Source organism: Dasypus novemcinctus, chromosome 1, assembly GCF_030445035.2.
Source record: "Dasypus novemcinctus isolate mDasNov1 chromosome 1, mDasNov1.1.hap2, whole genome shotgun sequence".
Lineage (NCBI taxonomy): Eukaryota > Metazoa > Chordata > Mammalia > Cingulata > Dasypodidae > Dasypus > Dasypus novemcinctus.
The window spans coordinates 14,492,946-14,511,906 of NC_080673.1; positions in this window are offsets into that span (position 1 = coordinate 14,492,946).

Below are 18,961 nucleotides of genomic sequence, written 5' to 3' on the forward strand. Positions count from 1 at the left end.
ACAACAGACTTTGGTGAGGGAAGTAACTTATGCTTTATGGCCTGATAACTGTAAGCTTCTACTCCAAATAAATACCTTTTATAGAAACCAACTGATTTCTGGTATTTTGCATCAGCACCCCTTTGGCTGACGAATACATTGACCAAGAAAACAGAGAAACACAAATAACTAAAAGAAGAAAGGAAATGGGGGGTCTTTCTACCATGCCCATAAAATAAAATGATTATAAGAGTATACTATGACAAATTGTCTGCCAACAAACCTGGACAAATTCCTGGAAATACACAGTTACATAAGCTGAATCAAGAAGGAAGAAGACATCAATAGAACAATAACAAACAATGAGAATGAATACATAATCAAAAATTCCTGGAACAAATGAAAGCCCAGACCAGATAGTTTCATTGGTGAAAATTTCTAAATAAATATTATTCATAGAAAAATTAATACTCATCCAAAAAATAATTAAACTCATCCAAAAAATAATTGTAGCAAACAGAAAACTTTCTAAATCGTTCAATATTGCCAATATCACCCTGTACCAAAGCCAGATAAATATATCACAAGATAAAATTTATAGACCAATATGTCTCTTATGAAAATTGATGCAAGATCCTCAACAAAATACTATCAAATCTAATTGAGCAGCACATTAGAGGCTATCGTAAATTGAAGGTTTTTCTTGATTTCCTTTTCAGATTGCTCATTTATAGTTAGAATTATATTACTTTCATGATTATCAGTGGTGAAAACCAATGGTAAGAGACAGGATAAATGGAAGACTAGCCTGGGTTCATGGATTGGAAGACTAAATATTAAACTGTTAATTCTACCCAGACGGATATGGAGATTCAGCGCAATTCAAATCAGAATTCCGAAAGACATTTTGCAGAAATGGAAAGCCAAACATCAAACTCGTATTGAAAGGTAAGTGTCCCAAACAGTCAAAACTGACTTGTAAAAGAAAAAGAAATTCAATGGACCTACCCTTCTTACCTGTCCTGCGCAGTCAGCTCCTTGAATTATGATATTGGTACTGATAAGACTATTTACTTTTCCTGATATTGAAATTCAATTCTATATGAGTAGTAAGCATATAATACATTGATATTGGTAAATTCTACAATTTATAATGAAATATTAAAAATGTATACACAAATTGAAGAGAACGTTGCAAGAATAAATGTCTTTTTATTTCTTCTAAATTCCATATACACGAATACCTGAAACTGCAAAAGCACAAAAAGAAACAAAATTATCGTTAAAACACACCTTGGACCATGCTTTGTTCCCAGTTAAAAATCGTTACAGCTTGGAACATCTCTATTACTCATTAATTAAAGGAATTACAAACAAAAGGTTTTAAAAAGGAAGTCGCTATTAATGATATTTATACATTATTTCCAATACTTTCTTTAGTCTTACGGGAATTAAATATTTTGATTATTATTGCTGACAATTTAAGAAATCTAAAAATAGTAGACCAAATAAAGAAAATGAAGTTACAACATAATGAGGACTGTTTTATAGTAATTAGGGTATTATATACTATTTCAAACAAAGCACAATTTAGAAATAGAAAATGAATAGAACAATGAAAATTATTCAATTGTGTAATGATTTCAGGAAATTTATGAGAAATAAAGATAAGTGTAGAGCAAAAGACTTTCAATTTATTAATTTTTAATGCATGGCCAAATAATAGTTCCTAAGCTTTCTAGGGTTTAAAAAGATAAATTGAATCAAAATAATTTAATAGATATTCCAATAAGCAATTTCTATAACTTATTTGCTTGTTAAATATTGAATATAAACCATATCATATAATAATTAAGGATTAGGAAAATCTTGGAGGTTATTGAGCTAGTTCAAAAGAGACTGAAACTTTTTGACTGAGCCTCTTGAAACCAGACTGCTCCTGGGCACAACGTTTAGAACTCTTCTCTTTTTATGTCTATATTTTTTGCCCTGATGACCTCATTAGTCTCAAGGTTTCAATTGTCCTGTATGTGCTAATTTGCAATGCCCTCTAGACTTTTCTCTGGAATTGCAGCTTTCCTTATCCACCTCTTTTTCTTTTTTTTGGTTTTCAAATTGAATTTTTTTATTGATTTTTTTATTTTTAAAGAAACTTTAGATAACCCAAAATACCCCTATATTACACCAATTCTTCCCTCTCCCATCCCTCATAACCTCTGATGGCCGTTGCCTTTACATCAATAATAAAAGTTTTTGCATTGCTAGAATAATAATAAGTCTATAGTAGAATAATAATAAGTCTACTTTAGTTCATTGTTCATTCCACAATCTTGAGGATTTGGGGATGGTGTTGCCCACTCTGCTTCTAACTGAAAGGAGGCTTAGATCCCAGTGGCAGATGGATGAACTTTCTTGCTTGAAGTTGCAGGCACTCTTTGTCCCTCGGGATGGGTGTTGCTCATCAGCATCTCCTTGTCAGTGGTCCTGGGTGAGGCCAGTGAACTGAAGCGTTGCTGTTGCAACTCTGCTGAAATTCAGGGCTCAACTGGCACGTAGATGGACCAAAGATTTAAGTCTCTGAGATATATGTTTATCAAGTATAGTGCTAATTATAGGGTAAAATAAAAGGAGCTAGGTATAGTGAATCTATAAATAAGTCTAACTCTTTTACACTGGGGAGCATAAATTACAAAGTAAGGACTACTGACAGGGTGCCTAATTCCTGAGCTCTCTGTCGTACTTATAGTTTCTGGATATCTGGAAGTCCCACACTTTAACATGTCCCAACTGAGCTCTTTATGCAAACCCCAGCCCAATCAATCACTGGCAACACCAAAACACACATATCCACCTCCTTCTTGGATATTTTAGGTAGTCTGCTAACTACTCTTCTCTCTTTTATCTTCCTCCTCCCTCAGGCTATTCTCATAAAAGCATCCATAATGAACTTCTAAAAATATCAATCAGATTTATTACAACCCTTCTCATTACAATTCTGTCACACCTCTCCTCAGAATTTCTACCTATTGGGCAAATTTCTTGAAGTGTATGTAAAGGTCCTGTACAGTCTGGCTTCCTAATCATTTCTGTCCTCACAACCTGTGGCTCTTACCTGTGCTCAGTACGTGGAAGTCCCTTGTAAACTCCTGTACCCAACATCAGGAATATTATTTAACAACTCTTGTCTGCATTAACATAGTCCCTTGTCATATTTTTATTTTTGCTTCTGAGAGAGCACATTTATGGTCACAGTATTTAAAATTCTTATACTTTCAACACTCCATATTCCACTTTCTTGTTTTATTTTTCTTTATAGCATTATCAGTATCAGACATATAGACTCCATACTTGTTTCATTCTTTTCTTCACCGTAGTCTGTAAACTCCAGGAGGATAGAGAATTTGTGGTCTTTTTTGTTTATTTCTCTTCCCAGGGCCCAGAATAATGCCTGGTACTCCTCAGGTGCCTCAATAAAAGTTTGCTGAATCAGTGAATGAACTTTAGTTACTATGGTAGAATAGGGCTTTCCCCTAACAAGATGGCCCTGTCCGAATCCCAGGACATGTGAATATGTTACCTTACAATGCAAAAGGAATTTTGTAAATATGATTAAGTTAAGGGTCTTAAGATGGGAAGATTATCTATGTTATCCCAGAGGGTTCAATAATCACAAGGTTCATTATCACAAGAGAGCAGATCAGAATCAGAAATGGCTATGTGACTATAGAAGCAGAGGTCAGCATCAGGGAGATATTTGAAGATGCTAGGCTACTGATTTGGAAAAGAAGGAAGGGGTAAAAACGGACCAGGAATTGCAAGTTACCTCTGGCAAATGGAAAAGAGAAGGAATTAAGTAATTGATTATTATTGCTGACAATTTGACCTACAGACTTTCCCTTCTGGGACAATCTAGGACACATTCACTTCTTACTCATGGCGTAGACTTTCCCTGCTAGTTAGCTGGAGGCAGCTCCTGAAAAGACTCAAGTGGCCATGTAGATGTTGTGGATGCAAGTAGGTTCCAGCAGAGATAGGCTTGGTATAGGAGTTGCCTCACCATAGGCCCTTTTCCTGGCCTTGTGGTATGGGCAAGCTCTCCAGAGTCCAGGATTTGAACCAGGGTGGAAATTCTGCGGAGTTTACATAATAAACCAGCAGCTAGAAAATCCCCTCCAGTGGGTATAAGGAGACTGTACTGCTGGAGGTCAGGGTCTCTTGCCTCAAGCAAAGTGGGAAGAGAGGAGTCGTGAGTGTCATCCCCACCTGCCAGGGCAGAGGCCTTCCGGGAGGACCAGCCTTCATGGATAGATCCTGCTGCTTCTGTTGGCCGTGGTTACATGAGTAATGTCAATTTGCTTTAACACGACTGTATGCTAGTCTGTTTTAGGTGGACAGCCTGCAGCCAAGTGAAACCCATTTTGGAATTCTGTTTTCTAGCACTATAAATAATAATCTTTGCTTGTTTTAAGACTAAATTGATGATAATTTGTTACAGCAGCAATAGGAAACTGATACAGTGCATTATCGAGATACCATTTCAACAAAGTTAAGGCCAAGAACATGATACTTGAAAAATATGGCATTTAGAGACAATAATTTCATGCAGGTTTCCACTTACATTTAATCCAAATATTCACCAGTTTTTTCTCACATAGTTACCTTCAAAGAAAATTTATAATACTGCTCTCTGCTCATATAACATTATCTCAAATACTTTTACCTTTCTACTTGGAATTTATATGGTTTAGTAAGAGAATAAATAATTTTTCTTTCGACTCAAGAATTCATGGAGTTATCTTGTCATTAGAGAGCTTTTCTGTGTTTCTTTGGAAACAGAATTACTCATGTATAAGTGATAACATGTGAATTAGAGAAATCACTCTATTATAAAATTTCCTTAAAATTATCCTCCTTTATTCATCTTATTTATAGGCTTACATATTATATAACTGTCATTTCATTTTGAGTCTTTTTATCTTCTTTGATAGATGTTGTATATAACTTTTATCAATATATCTTCTATAAATTAGTGCTCATTATACAGTATTATTAAGATGATTTTTATCTTCGTTAATAGACCATTGGACCTAATTAACCATTAAGTTGACTGAGACTCACTAGCAGTTCAAAAATTTTAAACCAGATTAACCTTGAAATATCTCTTCCCCTCATTTCCTTCATCCATAAGATGGGAACGAAATATTACACTCACTTTTCAGAAGTGTTCTAAAACTAGAATTCTCTGCAGTACATTATCTAGAATTTTGAACAGGTTATTAATGTTGTAGACATCGAGAGAGGTTCAATTATTTGTGTATGGAAAGGCAAGGATTCAGTAATAATTTTGGGGAAGGAAAAATGAATTTATTTACCACTGGCTGGGCTCGGGAGCTTTCTGTTCAAAACCCAAATCCCAAATAAGAGTTTCGAGTTCTTTTATACAGAGGAAGAGTTAAATGGTCCTTTGTTTCAGTGCCCAATATGTTTGAATTAACACATATCCCCCACATTCTAGGTAAGTTTTTAGCATGAACTTCATACATTGCATGTAAGCTTTTAACACAATTGGCTTGCATTTTCCCTGACTACTTAAAGTTTATAGAGTTTACACTGCTTAATTGTTCTTCCAGGACAGGAGTGGTTGCCATGGTTACCAAGGGCAGGGCTGCAGCTCTCGCCATCTGACACACACAGCTCAGGTTATCTACGAAGAGATGAACACCCTCACCCATAGCCTAAATCAGTTAACGCTAATCAATTTCCAGCAAGTATTATCATTTTCAATGCGCAAGGCCATCTTTCTCCATTCTTCTGAATTTGAAGTTAGTCTAAGCACATAAAATTTTTCTAAACTGAAATCAATATCAATTGTATTTCTTATCAACTGTATTTTATTTTTGGAACATGAATTTGATGAGATTTAGATTTATTAACATTGGCTCCCAGTTGGTCATTTTATGGCACACAAAAAATAAAACATCTTAGAAATTTAGCATAAATATTTATGAAAAATTAAACAAAAGCACAAATACACAGTTGTGGGGTCCCAGGCCCCCCTAAGTCCTCAGCACATAGCCCACTGCATGAGCTAGACATAAGTTAAAAGTTAACAACCCTCCCCAGAGGGGGAGAATGCACAAATGGTATCATAAACTATCATCTTCCCAAAGCAGTAAACATCTTTGGTAAACACCCTTCTACAAGGACAGTGAAACATCCCCACACCCCATGTATCCACTTCACATGACCCTGCAGGAACTCTGTTATCCTCCCCTATGGAATGTCCTTGTTCTGAAACTCCTTATATATCACCTTTCATTTTACTCACGGAGGAGTGGGCACCACTGAAAGAATATGGGGATGCCCAAAAACTCCAGCAGGGTGGCGGACTTGGCCCAGTGTTTAGGGCATCCGTCTACCACATGGGAGGTCCGCGGTTCAAACCCCAGGCCTCCTTGACCTGTGTGGAGCTGGCCCATGCACAGTGCTGATGCACGCAAGGAGTGCCCTGCCACGCAGGGTGTCCCCTGCGTAGGGGAGCCCCACGTGCAAGGAGTGCACCCCGTAAGGAGAGCTGCCCAGCGTGAAAGAAAGTGCAGCCTGCCCAGGAATGGCACCACACACACGGAGAGCTGATGCAGCAAGATGACGCAACAAAAAGAAACACAGATTCCCGTGCCGCTGACAACAACAGAAGCGGACAAAGAAGATGCAGAAAATAGACACAGAGAACAGACAACCGGGGTGGAGGGGAGGGTTGAAGGGGAGAGAAATAAGTAAATAAATAAATCTTTAAAAAAAATAAAAATAAAACTCCAGCAGGTATGCTGGCTGTGCAGATAGCAGAGCTGCTGCATTAAATAAGGAAAAAGGAGACTGCCAGAAAGTAGCAGCTATAGCTTACACCTGAACTTCCAGTCTAAGTGTACTCCTGAAGAGAAATCTAGACTATATGTTCTAAATGTCTGTCTGTTTAAACTGCTAAATTATTGCCTAACTGCATTCATACTGCTCAAGTTTTCCTAACTAGTTGCTTGCAGAAGGATATTGAACATGTTAAAAGTCTTTGCAAACTTAATTCATTTTTTAATTAATGAACAAGCCGGTAAGATAAAAGAATGGGTCTCTTAAGCATTGTCTTTATTTTTCTTGCACCATGTTTATCTTGCTTCACCTGACCATAGGAGAAACGCTGTCCTCATACCCAATGGAATGTCTTTATTCTGAAAGCCTTTATAGCACCTCTCATTTTCCTGTCTTTTTGCAGAGCACTATATTCATTCTTTGACCAGCCACCATCAGAAGGTCTCTCCCATTTGAACATCCAAATTAAGCCTAAGCCTGAGGAATTGCAAGCTGTGTTCTTTGGTCTCTTGGTGTTGCAGACCTCAAAAGAGGTTCAATAATTGTGTATGGAAAGGCCAAGACTCATTAATAATTTTGGGAAAGACAAAGGAATTTATGCCAGCTTATCTTGCTAAATTTTGGCATAATTATTATTGGAGTTATGAGGTGGGTGGCTGCTCATTGTTTTGATTGATTATCCCACTTATTAATTTCCCAGTGAGGGCCCAAAGACAAAGTTCCTGGGTAACATCTGGGGTTTATCCCGTTTTCAGAAGAAGTTTTCAGCCTGGACAGAAGAATCCTGGGGGTGGGGCCCCCAGCAGTCATCCTGGGGTTATTGGTGCTTACATGGATTTCTTGCTAAGCTCCAGATCAATCTATTAATTTCATTTTACCCTTAGAGAGTTTAAACCTTTCATCTTAAAGGAGTGCAGAAGGGAGATGATCTCTTTTCCATAACTACTTCCTGCTGACCATGGGTTGTAGTCTTTACCTAACAAGGTGTAAAAACTTTGTTATTTTATTTTGACTGGAGGAAGATGAATTTGGCATTCTGTATGGAGCTGGGTGAAGTTTTCATATGGTTAGTAAGATGTTCATTCTGAAAGAAACAAACTTAATTAAAATTTTTGGAATATCTGTTTTTTTCAAAAGAGGACATTGGATTACAGAGGTAGACAAGATTAGGTTCCTATAAAGATGGCACCCTTTTTAAAAGTTAGTGGAGAACAGTAAATATATATATATATACACACACACACACATATATATATACATATATACATATATATACACATATATTAAGTTATTTGTTTTCAGACAGAAATTGTAATAGGCAACAGAATTAGGTACTTAGCTTTGTTCTGAAGATGCATTCCAAGCTGTTTAATGATTGGCACTCATGTGCTTTGTCAGGTGCTTCTGGTGAACTGGCACCTTTTGGGCAGTTGGTTTCATTCAGGACTAGTGTACCAAGTTGAAAGTTCTTTTAGTTTTCAGCTGTGGGAGTGATCAGAACTACAGAATAAAATTTTTTATATTTTGGTTTTAATTGAATAATTTCTGGTAATTTTGACTGTTTAAGAGGTGACCCACTGCTAAGAAGCAAACCTCGTTTTGCCACACAGTAGAGTACAGTAGAGTAGTAGGGTGGTTGAGCCTGGTATTAATTAACTGGTTACCTGTAAACCACTGGTGACCCCACTGTTTTTAGCTAAGATGGCTATTTTATTTTATAGACATGTTTATTAACTATTTAGAAAATGAAGTTTACCAGGAATTTAACATGTCTAATGTACTTTTGTATGTGATTTAGAAGAGATAACATTATAATTATCAAGCATATTTAGAAGAGGATAAAGGTACAGCACTTAATATTAATCAATGCATTACTTAATGCATAAGGATTCTGAGTTGCAATTAATAGTTTTAAGTTTCAGTTTTGCAATACTTTACACGCTCTCTCTCCATGGGAGCAGGCCATAATGCCAATTGTGTTTAAGTTTTACTTACAGTATTCTGGTAATCATGGCTCCACCATATGTTCTTCACACAGTGAGCAAGTTGCAGCATTGTTGATCCTAGAGAGAAACTAAGAAGGTAGTTTCCAGTATTTCACTGGCCTGGTACATAACGCTCTCTGGCACTATGGAACAGTGCCACTCTGGAGGTGATATCCATTGTACATTTGGCTGTACCAAGTCATTGTTGGCTGCTGCAGGAGTTTGAAACTGCAGTGTAATTCCATCAACTTCAGGAGCAGAACCAGAGGTGTGATGTAGTAGATATTTTTATTGCTTGAGTGGTTAGTGACCAGCCTAGCCAATAACTCATATGGAGAGGTAACCTGTAATGTATTCAAGACCTGGTTTGAATGCACAAGAGAGTTTGACAATATTGAAGCTTATCTCTTGATTTTCAATCATTTCAATGCAAAGTGTTACATATCAAATGACTTTGCTAACTTCTACAATTTTGCCATGAAAATATTAGTAGATATTTTACTTTAGTAATAAAGGAAAAACTTTTTCATTGCTAAAATGAAAAAGGAAGATTCCCAATGGAATCAAGGTAACTTTTCATTACCATTTACTTAAATATGCACCTTGCGGTGACTTTTAGATAGGTTTCATTAGCATAAAGTTGCTTTTTGCCATCAATACCAGTCCAGGTTTTTAGTTAACAATGTCTTCTAGAACTAGAACAATTTAAATGCTTCAGTTTGGAAGATTTTTTAAAAAAACTTTTTACAATTGACCACAATTATAGACTGGCAAATTTACTCCAGGTTAAAATTAGCAACCAATGGAATCTACCTCATGCATTTAAGAGAGAGCAATTTTACACTTAATTAAACACGCGCTTACAGTTCCTATTATTTTAAAGATTTAATACACACAATGTTAATTTATTAACCTGGTATTTTATAAACTCAATAATGAATACTTAAGCTAAACAAGTTGAAATTATTATTGATTATAAAAAGAATGTTGTTTTCCTTTTGACAGGGGCTTAAAACTTTTCACTTTTGATAATTCTAAAACTGAATAGTTGTAGAAGCATACTAACCTTTAAGGTCTGGAATATAAAGCAATTATTTAACCTGTTTTAATGATCATTTAATAAGGATTTCATTGCTTTTCAACAGTTCTGTATATTTAGATTTTACATGATGTTTTACACCATTTAGCTTAATTTGGGTTTTAGAAATATATATATTACTTATATAACTGCATATTTAACTTTAACAATTTGAGCAAATAGGCAGACATGAATAATTTGATACGGAAACACCATTTAGTTATTTAAAACTTTTTCTTTACTGGTTGGTTCAAAATATAGTTCCCTTACTGATTTTCCTGGTTATATTGCTGTTTGGAGGGAACCTGGCAAGCACCTGGGCTCCTATTTAGACTGGAAAGAAACTGGGTACTTTTACTCATTTTTTATTTCTTGGAGACATCTTGAATAATGGAAGGGGGTGCTTAGTTAGGCCTGGTACACTTAAAAGACTATTGCTTATTCTTGGAAAACCTGACAACAATTATTTCTGATTTCTGGTAGAAATGTCCAATCAGAATTAATTTATATTATTTTAAAGGACAAGGAAAAAGTTTTTCCTTTAAAAGGGTAAAGAGGAAATGAGAAGATCAAAAATATTTAGAATGACATAAAGGGATATGTATAAACCCCTTTCCTTCTAATTTAACTGTAAGTTTTTAAAGTTAATTATTAAGTTGAATTGCTAAGGAGTAGAACCGTAAGTTAAGGCAAATGTGAATGCAGTTTATAATTACTACCACAATAGTTCAAGACCAGGGGTGAAATTAGTTATAAAATAACTATAGGATAAGTTTAAGTAAAAACTACCACCATCACAGTAAGCATTAGATGAAACCCAAAGTAGCCATAAACAGAGGCAAATCAATCCAATATCACCATTACAATAGTTGAAATCCAGGCCACAGTTACTCCATTGTAGTAGCTTCAGTTATATATATAAATATATATATATATATATACACACACATAAAGGTACTTATACAATGATTTTTATTCTTAGTTACAGTTTTAGTATGTTTTACTTTAAGATGAATTGGATAACTTTATTAATTAAGTTACAAGAACCTTATTAGTAACAACCCTGTGAAGTTTTCCTGTTTTTTTCTAGTAACTGAACAAATTTCCCCTGTGGGTTATGCATTTAATTCACCAGCAAGACAGTTTGGCTTTTAAAGATTCATTTTTAAGTTACCTTTTACCATGATTTCTTAGGTGCAAGCAAACTGATGAAATACAAACAAATTTAAAGTTGAATACAAAGTTAAGCACAGATTAAAACAAAAGAATTCCATATCTTTAGCATTTTAAGGAAAACCCTGACCCTAATTGATGGTACACGAGGTCTTATTTTGATAACTATTTATACCTTTTATAGGCACAATTGAGTTTAAATGAGAAGTTTGAGGTTTTTTCAATTTTTAAGGAGACATGACATGAGGTCTCTTGGTTTTCAGATTTATCTGTTTGGTTTTTCTGCAGTTTTTATAACCCTTACTGCTGACTGTTCCCAGATAGACCATTGAAAGGGCTATCAAGTAATTAGAGGTTTATTGTTTTCAAACAGTAGCCTCCTTTCTGTAAACAAAAGTATTTTCCCAGTTCACAGCTTTAAAACATTTTAAAACATTTCTACATAGACTTACAAAGAGAGAGATTTCAGAAAAGCAGAACTTGAGCAGAAATCAATTATGCAAATTTATTTTGGTCTGTGACACTTTAGGGAGGGAATTTTATTGCATTTATTATGATCCTGCTCTGCATCTCCCTCACCTCCTCCCTTCCAGGCAGATCAGTGATTAGATAGGAATGGGGCTTATGAATAGAAGGCATGGACTCACTGGAAAAGGGGAAGCCGTTCCCCCCTTCCCAGCTCTCCACTTTTGTTATGCATCCTCCTAAAGGGGGGGAGGAGAGATAATGGGGGGTAGCAAATTCCAGGCTGCTAAAATGGTTTGAAAAGAACTTTTTCAAATTCAGCACCTCCCTGGGGGACCCCCTCCCTGGCAGGGCTATAAATTAAGTTACTGATTTCACCAGCCACCCTGACTGGGGCCAGTTTCAATAAACTTGGGTGCACAGTACAGATATGGATGGCCCCCAAACCCCAGAAAAGGGGGCAAACCCAGAGAGGCAAGACAGCAGAGCATGCACACGCATTTATTTAGATTCTGTGTTTTTCCTTTATAAACTACAATTATTCCACTCCTTTGCTAATGGCAAGAGAGGGCTCCAGCTTAATCAAGTTCACTACTTTACATAATTACACAATTTAACACCAGCATTTAACAGACATGGACAGAAGCACAAAACTTTTCAACCTGACTCACAATTTCTATATATTTTTCTTCAGCATGGCTGCCCCTGCAGCCATTACAAACTTTAGAAAGTGAGAACATTTAATATTAACATCTGAACAGGATTTCTTGCTTACGCTTGCTGTCTATAAAGTGAATTTATTTTCAATTCAGCACCATAACAAAAGATTCTGGCTAAACCTTTCTCACTGTCTAACCTTACATTCAGAACAAGCCTCACTGAAAAGCCAATCCAATTTTTCTGTAACCAAGATTTTCTAAATCCAGACCAATTGCCAGGATGTTAGGACTCAAACCTATAAACATCCTTTCCTATTATAATCAAGCCTTTACTACCTCAGTGGAGACAAGACCGAACCAGATGCTAACACACACAAAGTTAGCCAAACCCAAATACCAGGTTCTCTCTCCCCATCCTTGTTTTTCTCTTTCAGACCTGGCTTCCTCCTGAAAATCTGGAGGTAATGGGATCTTCCTGGGAGGTGATCAGGTCCCTTCCTAGCAGTTAAAGCTAGGGTTTTCCTGACACTGTGAGTCTTACCTTTTCCATGTTTGGAGTCTTTTTTGTTCCCCCAATTTTTTTCAGACCTTCTGTTGCCCTCGATTTTCATCAGGAGGATTCTGGCAGAGCCCACATCTTTTCTGGACTAAAGGTAGCCCAAGGGCACCCAGAAATGGGGTTCACCTGAGTTCTCCTGGCTTCCTCGGGGATCCTGAAGGGGTAGCGAAATGCTACCTTCTCTAGCCTTCATTTGCAAATCCTGGGAGAGCTCCAGATGTTGTAGATGTCAAGAGAGGTTAAATAATTACATATGGAAAGGCCAGGACTCAGTAATAATTTGGGAAAGGGAAAAGGAATTTATTTACAGTTGGCTGGACTCGGGAGCTTTCTGTTCAAACCTGAGCCTCAAATAAGATTTTTGAGTTCCTTTTATACAGAGGAAGAGTTAAATGGTCCTTTGTCACAATGCTTATTAAGCTTGAATTAACATATATCCCCCACATTCTAGGTAAGCTTTTAGCATGGACTTCATACATTCTAGGTAAGTTTTTAGCATGAACATCATACATTCCATGTAAGCTTTTAACACATTTGGTTTGCATTTTCCCTGAATATCTAAAGTTATAGAGTTTGCATTGATAAACTGTTTTTTGGGGGACTGGAGTTGTTGCCATGGTTACCAAAGGCAGGGCTGCAGCTCTCACTGTCCCACACACAACTCAGGACACATACAGCTCAGGTTATCTATGAAGAGATGAACAGCTCCCCTCCCATCCTTAGCCTATATCACTGATGCACCAACTCTTGTCCTTCAGGAGTTAGGTTGGAACACAGTAAAATAACACATTGATGTGACTGATGAAATGTGTACAGATGTTGAAAAAGAAACAGTAAATGTAGCTGTAAAGAACATCACCAAGGGGGGGAAATTTTTGCTTAATTTAAAAAGACAAAATGAACTTTGAAGAACAAGACTTCAGGTATCACTAGAGAAGTAATGGAAGAACCCTACTGGGTAAAACTAATATTTAGTGCACAAAGGGGATAACTAAAGGATTGTTAAGGCTATCTTAGTGGTTGTTGGCTATAAACTGTAGATCTAGATGGTGATGTGCCTTAAGACTTGGTCTGAAGCATGTTTAAGTTTTCCCAAACTCACTGGTAAAGAACCTGTTTCCAAGTAGGATTTAGAATAACAAAAATGTCTTTTAAGAATGTTCAGTTACGCAGAAAATTCTAGGTGCACACTACTGAAAGTGGAGGGAAGAAGATCATCAATAGGATCATAGAATAAATAATAGAGGAAGCAAAAGTTTGCTTCTTGGTATGGTTTCCAGGAAATTGTTTCTGTCAGGACAGAAAAGCAAGACTTAGTAAATGGTAATAAAACTTGTGGTGAAATAAGTCTGGATTTTAGTTTTTGACCCTTTATACATGATCTATATACTTGACCTTTTGTCTTTTCACAAAGTGTGTGGAGAATAAAATTGACATGGATTTTTTAAAAGTGTGCAATTCTATAAGGGGGTTCCCTTTACATGTTATATACTGTTTTGAGGCCTTATCCAGCTGAAGCTGTTGATATTTCTTTTTCTGTTAGTTTTATATTGGCTTGTATTTATATAGTTCACCTTACAAAACTACAATGTATAAAGGTTTTTGGATAAAACAGGACAATTGCTTCTTGCCAGTTGCAATAAGCTGATGAAACCTGCAATGTTGATCTCCCTTGAAGGAATGCATAGGTCTTTTAACAAGTAGTAATAAAGGAGAGATAAAATCACTTGTCCGTTTGTAATGCAGATGCATACCATAACACCCTCCAGTATCTAATAGAATAAACAGTTCAGTTTTCTTTTGTATCCTTGCCTTCTTCTTTCCTATCTCCCTAACAGCACAGCATATGGGATATCTGGGTTAGAAGTGATGGCGAATTTCCCTCCTTTCATGATTGAATAGTCATCATTTGATGAGCCTAATATTTGAAACATTCAGCTCAAAGGAAATATCATGTTATATTACTTTATACCTTTTTCTGATTCATGGTTTATGCAGTACTGCAAGGATTTTTTCTTACATGCAAGTCAAATTGACTATATTTTTAAGGATATTTCAGAGAGCTTATGTTGAGAAACATGTATTTACTTCTGCCAATATTTTATTAGATTTATTTTCTATCTTTACATTTTTCCTTTTGGCTATTTTTCTATAACTATTTTACATGAATACATTTTGTTTTATGATAGCATTCTAAAGCACAGGTGGATGATAGAAAATGAAAAATATCTAATACCATATATTAAATGATTATTAAAATGACATATTTAGCAGCAATTTTCACATTAAAACAGAGGTTTACAAATATTTTAGCAATATAATATGTTTTAGAAAGGAGCTTAATAAAAACACCATTTTCAAAACCACACGATCATCAAAGCAAATGTGCAACCTATCTCAAGATCGATATCATTCAACTTTCACAGATATTCTTCATTCAGGGTTTTTTATTAAAATTTTCTCTTAATTTTTAAAGGAGCTCTAGATCTCATAAACATTACATCAGAAATATAGGGGACTCCAAAAACAATGGTGAATCAAAGAAAAATATCAGATGCTCAAACCTGATGTAACCAAGACAGTATTAAACCAATGAAATGAAAAGATTCTAACCGAGGTAGTGGGAATGTTTCGGGAAAATATTACAAAAACAAACAAGAAAACATTCTTAGAAATCACTGGACTTCAGCATAATAGAGACTGTGACTTCTAGCTTGGGATGCTTGAGAAGACAGGGCAATTCTTGTAGAAAGAGCAAGTGTAAAACTGGACAGAATCTACAGAAAGAACCATTCTAGGACTCTAGACATCAAATAAAGTCATGTAAAAGTCTGATAAGATTTATTCTTTAAAATCTGCTTAACTTTGGGTAAAAGGAATGAAGTACATAATGCTCTGCCCTGGGTTGGATAGATGACAGTATGAATTTGCCACCACCCCTTGATATTGGCAGAATAAAGTATGAACCTTCTTGTTTGTATGTTTTTAAAAAATCAATCAAGGTCATAGGACTCCTTGATGGAAGACAAACAGTAAGAAAAAAATCTAACTGTTGAAAATGTAAGACATAATTTCAGTGAAGATAGTAGGAAAAAAGGATGGTGACCAAGGAAGCTTTAGAAATAAGTGGAAATGATAAAACTATAAAATATGCATAGCAGAGTTGTTTCTCATGATAATGTGTTACCAAATGTGAATCTACTGTAACCATTCATGTTATTTATAGATACGGATGGGTATATATCTATTCATATAATATATATCCACAGACTCAAATACACAGACAGTCACATACAAAAATACATATATTTTATAGACACTTATGTATAATTATAGATGCACGTACATTCATGTGCTACTATACACATACATATATCTCTTAGCTCTGTCTACTGTGAGGGAATACCTGGAAGCAAGAAAAGACAAACTCTGTACCTCTCTACCTAGGTTTCCTTTTTTAATACCATTCTCCAGGGAAAGAACTACAGCTCCTTGTAGAAATGGCTGCTTCTTGGCCTGGGAACGGGCATACACAAGATAAGTCAGAGCATCTTTGCAATGCAGGAAACTAAGTGCTCAAAGAAAGAAAACGATGGTGGTGGATCGAAGGTCATATAAGTTAACTGAAGACCTCCCAATGGTCAAAACTGGAGCAATTTGAGCAATAAAGTTTAAATTCAGATATACCTGGGTCCACCCTGATAGGACTGAAAAAATAAATGGGGGGGAAGAGATCACTCTGATGCAGAAGAATTAAAATAATTTGTGAAGATACTCTGCCCTCAGGGAAGTGACTATAATTGCACACCTCTTAGCTGTGGGCAATGTGCAGTAACTTCCTTTCAAAGAGAACAGAAATAGGAGGAAAGTTACATTACAGTGGAGACACCTGGCAGAGTCCAACTATGCCAGGTGGTCCAGGCTAATCTAAGCATTGACAGTCATTTTTCTAGCATGTAGCTAACACTTATCAAGTGATAAGTGATGAAAATGGCACTTTTTTTCTGTGATTTTCATCCCCTAAACTCACAACTTCAGTTTAAACCTGAGAAAAACATCAGAACAACTGTCATTGAGGGTCTTTCTATGAAACACCTGAGAGGTCTCCTCAAAATTCAAGGGCACCAAAAATAAAGGAAAGTTTGAGAAAGAGAAACAGTCAAGAGGAGCCTAAGGAAACATGACACTATAGGTAAAGTGGTATCCTGGATGGGATCCTGGAACAGAAGGAAAGAACACTGGGTACAAAATAAAGAAATCTGAGGAAAGTATTGACTTAATAATAATGCATAAATATTGTTTCATTAGTTGGGGCAAAGCAAAGCAACACATGATTTAAAATTAGATGAAACCAGATATGAAGTTTGATTTACAGAAACTCTCTAAGTACTCCTGCCAGAATTTTATAGCTCTAAAAAGTATTTTAAATACAAATTCACTTAAATAAAAATTAAAAATAATTACATAAACAAAAATGTTGTGAGAACTCTGGCATAAATAAGGAGACACATCACAATTACACATTGTAAAGCTTTGCATGCTTGACCACCTTAGGGGAAAAATAACTGGCAAACTTACTTAGGTTAATTTTATGTATATTCAGAAATCAGGTCATGCTTTAATTTTTCTTGATCATACATTCATTATATGAATTTTTCTTCAGGTTTAGCAAGTTTCATAAAATGGCTAACACATTGTCTGCTACTGTATGTTCTCTAGAAAAATTTGTGTATAATAAGAATTTTTAATGTATTTTAATATATTTTTAAAAGATACAAAGATTACATAAAATGTTACATTAAAAAAAATATAGGGGATTCCCATATGCCCCACTCCCCACACCTCCCACTTTTCCACATTAATAACTTCTTTCATTAGTGTGGTACAGTTGTTGCAATTGGTGAAAACATTTTGGAGCATTGCCACACAGCATGAATTAAGTTTACATTGTAGTTTACACTCTCTCCCACTCCACTCTGTAAGTTATGGCAGGATATATAATGTCCTGTATCTGTCTTGGCAATGTCAATCAGGACAATTCCAAGTCCCAAAAATGCCCCTAATGTACCTCTTTTTCCCTCTCCCTGCCTTCAGCAACTCCAATGGCCACTGTCTATGCATAATGATATAATTTCTTCCATTGCTAGAGTACAATAAGTCTATAGTAGATCACAAATAAGTCCACTCTAGTCCATATTTTATTCCCCAGTTCTGAGGATTTTGGGATGGTGATGTCCACTCCACCTCTAACTGAGAGGGTCCTTTGATCCCACATGGCTGATGGATGGGACTCTCTTGCTTGCAGTTTCAGACTCTCTCAGTTCCTTGGTGTAGTGGTTGTCCATCCTCACCTCCTTGTTAGCTGTCTTGGGTGAATCCAATGAACTGGAGAGTAGGTATTGCAGCTCCACTGAGGGTCAGGGTCCAGCTGGCACAAGGAAAGCTCAGAGATTCAAGTCTCCTGAACATACACCTACCAAATCCATTGTCAACTGTAGGTTCAATAAAACGGATGGAAAAGGCATGCGTAGAGGAGTCCCAAGTCCAATCTTGTCACACTCGGGAGCACAAACTCCAAAGTAGGGCCTACTGGCAAGGCACCAAACTCCAGAGCTATCTGCCATGAACATATGACCTGGGTGTCTCCAGTGCCCTCAGGAGCTCCACTATTTCAGGTAGTATCTACTTTGGCTGTCTATGAGATCCTGCTGAGACATGCATAAGTGTTACCTCTCTGATGACTTCTTGACTCATTTTGAAGTCTCTTAGTCATATAAACTCATCTGTCTTTACCATTTCCCCATTTTATTCAAGGTCTTTTTCCAGTTGCATCACCAGCCAGTACTTGGTAGTAATCCCTCAATGTCAGGAATGCTCATCCCCAGGAGTTATGTCCCATGTTGGGGGAAAGGTAATGCATTTGTATGCTGAGTTTGGCTTAGGGAAAGGCCACATTTGAGCAACATAGCAGTTCTCAGGAGGTAAGTCTTAGGCACCCTACAACACTAGCTAAATGGAAATTTCAAGAGCAAAAGGCTTATAAGCAGAGTCATCAGTATCAAGGGCTCATCAATGGACCATCTTTCTTCACTGATCATTGCCCCTGTACTTGGGGGATTATTGCTATTCCATTAAGAGAATGTGGTAGTGCTCCCCAGGATGGGAATTCAGTATTCTTTCAATTGTTCTGTGAATCTCT